This window comes from Cynara cardunculus (assembly GCF_001531365.2).
Source record: "Cynara cardunculus var. scolymus isolate 2C chromosome LG 17, CcrdV1, whole genome shotgun sequence".
Classification (NCBI taxonomy): domain Eukaryota; kingdom Viridiplantae; phylum Streptophyta; class Magnoliopsida; order Asterales; family Asteraceae; genus Cynara; species Cynara cardunculus.
This window is the reverse complement of record NC_037544.1, coordinates 29856668-29859994: the sequence shown is the minus strand read 5'-3', so window position 1 is coordinate 29859994 and position 3327 is coordinate 29856668.

The following is a 3327-nucleotide window of genomic DNA, read 5'->3' as shown; positions in this document are numbered from 1 at the left end:
GGCCTACATCCTTTTAACTTTAGCACTACGAAAAATCATTCAAGGAGCTTGTACCTGAAATGAATAATGGAACTAGACAAAACAAAATAAAATCCAACACCCATGTCATAAATATCCACACAAAAGAAAATGACATTCCGCAAAGCATACACAAAAGACGGAATGAAAATGTATCTGTACCCAAAAGATATATCCAAAAATAATGTTTAAAGAGGTTGGATCAAAAGTTGAGAATTTAACCATATCTGTCAAACTGCTCACTGTGGGTAAACAGTGGCTGCATCTGCCGCCTCGGAGCTATGGACAATGGGAGCAGTAACGGAAACAGCAACGGCAGGAACGATCGCAGTGGTGGTAGGCAACGTAGCAACAGTAGGAATGGGGGGAGCCGGAGCAAAGGGCGCAACAACAACGGACGTTGGCAAGTGGGCTTGCAATGGTGGGAACCAACGGACCTGAGGTGGGCAAAGACCGCTCGGGAATCGTGGAAGTTGGGCTGTCAAAAGAGTATCCTGACGCCCATAGAGTCGTCTTTCCACCCGGTTCCAGTCTCTAGTGTATGCCCAATAACGTGCACTCTTCTTTTCCAACTCGGAGACTCGGTCTTCAATACCTCCAACCTTTGACAATAGCGCTTCCAATTTCTGATTTGTTTCCTCCCACTGCAATGCCAAAACGGACAGCCAAGTCGCCGACCCGTACCCCGAGCCTAAAGAGTTGCTCGGCGGTGGATCGCAGGGGCTGGCCATATCATCTCCGCATCGTGGGATCTCGGCAGTCGGTTCGGTCATTGGGACAGCAGCTGGCGCAGAGACAAGCATTGCAGGCAGCTTGGTGACAGCAACGGGTGGCTCGGAAACAGCAACAACCTGCGGTTCAGAAACTGCAGCATCATGTGGCTCGGGAAGGACAACCGGTGGCGCATTTTGTTGGACGGTGGATGGCGCCACGGGCTCTTCCATAGTTCTCTCAACCGGGACAGAAGGCTCGAAATGTACATAGGGCCGAGATGCCCTATGCCGGCGGTCAATGGTGTTCTGACCCAACAAAGGAGAGCCTTCAACAATAGAGTCTGCATCATCAGTCGGGACCCGAGCCTTGGCCAAAAGTTTGGTGATTAAGGCTGGAAAGATCAGTCGGGAATTTGTCCTTTGCGTGGCGGTCAAGATTGAGGCGTGTATGATCGGGCCAAGGTCGATGGGTAATTCGCGCATTATACAATAAAGAAGAATGCACCTGTCCCTTGAGATAGTACTATCGTGCACAGTTGGGATTAAATTATGTCGAAGAAATTGAAACCATAGACCCGCTTCCGTGTTAAGATGTGCGGTGAAAATCATCTGTCGTCGGTTGTCTCGTGACCATCCCCGATTGGGGAGAGTAAGGATGGAAGCGATCTCATCATCGGGAATTGCAAGTGTACCATTCATAATTTGGGCAAAGGAGCACTCCGGTGGTGGGGTGAGTCCAAGGGCCGCATTTAGTTTCGGCACCGACCAGTCCACTTTCTTACCCCGAATTTGTACCGAAATGGTCGAGGTGGTGCCGACAGCCGCGTAAAACTCAGTAACTAAAGAAACATTAGCTATCACAGGGGCGACCACAAACCTGTCCCATCCCAAAGCGACCAAGTGGTGCCGCATGGCCATGAAAGCATTGACCAACCGGGGGTCAAAGGCACGTTCTAAAAGAATTTTATTATTTTTGATCCGATCGTACCTTTCCCGATATGGCATCACCTTTTCTTTCTTTGGCTTTGGTGCTGGCTGACGTCGTGTCCGTGCTGCTGCCTTCCTCTTTTTCGAAGGCTTGGGCTTGGCCACCACAAAATCTTCATCATCATGAATGTCTTCTTCCAAATCCTCCTGCTCTTTTTCTTCTGGAATTTCCTCCACAAGATCCTCCTGGTCATCGTCGTCTTCCTCGGCCACATCATCATCATTGGCCAAGTCCTGTGCCATTTCATCTTCATAATCGCTATCCTCAGAAATGTGCTTGGTTACTGGTTGAGGAATGGCAGACTCGGAACTGGAACTCACAATACTTCCCGAGGATGCGTTAGTGCTCACAGTCTGCCCACTGGGGGCAGTGACGGGGAGTTCCTCACTAAGAAGTGTAGTCACGGGTTGAGTCACAGGGGGTTGTGGTGGTAAGTCTTCAAGAACAGAAAAGGGAAATAAATCTTCAGGATTATTAGAGGTAGTGGCTTCAAAATCGAAAATGAACTCCTTCCCCAATGTATTTAGGTCGAAATCGTGGATGGTGAGTGGGCCAAGTGGTGTGGAGGGAAGGGCAATAGGGGGCGGTTGAGTGGGTGGTTGGTTAATAGGTTGTGGGAGGGGGTTAGATAGAGGGGTGATAGAGGGTGGATTGGTTAGGGCTAGAAAGAGGGGTCGTGGTGTTGGTGTGGGTGTGAGTAAGGTCACGGCGGTCGGCGGTCGCACAGAAGACGAACCGGCGCTGGTGGTTAGGTTAGTGTGTATAATGGTGGAGGGGGTGAAAATGGTGGAAAATAGGGGAGGAGTAGGAGTGATACATATCGGGGTAACGACGGCGTGATACTCGTCATAATCAACTCTAACGGTGGAGGATTGACCTGCGATGGTGGTGGTTGGTTCCCGCACTGGTGGAGCGAACGCAATGGGGTCATGTGAGAGAGGTGTTGAGGGATGCATCGATGGAGCGGGAGTGGTTGAGGGTGTTTCGCCGGTTGTCGTCCGTCGAGATGGGCGGCGAGTAGGTGGTCGAAGTGATGGTCGAAGTGATGGTCGGCCGGTTGGATTATTTCACGTCCTGGCCATGAAGTAAAGAGAAGAAGATGAATAGTAAATTAAAAAGTGAAGTCTTCTTTTCCCCCTTTTTTCATAGGTAACCGATGGGTTTATCAGAGGAAACCAGCTACATCTGCATGCAAGTGTCCTTGAAAGTACATGTGATTTGAAAAAAACTATGATGGTACTAGTCAAGTCCTTACACAAGCCACTATTTTCAGAAAGACCATCATTACTCTTTTTCAAAAATGACCTCATTTCTTTTATTATTTTTCTTCACTTTTCCCTGGAAAAATCCACAAAGACCTGCCAATATTTTAAAAATACATAACCAAAACCCACTTCAGAATGTGAGCACCAGGAGCCCACAGTGAGCATAGCTGCTGGAAATAAACAAGAAGTACAATAAAAAAAATATTTACACTATTTACACAGAAAGTTCAACAATCCTTCAAAGAGATTTTTGGCTTGGATCTTGCATTCCTTCYGGGAAGAAATGTTTGACCCGATGTCCATTTACTTTAAAAACCGTATTGTCTTGTGGGTTCAAAAGATC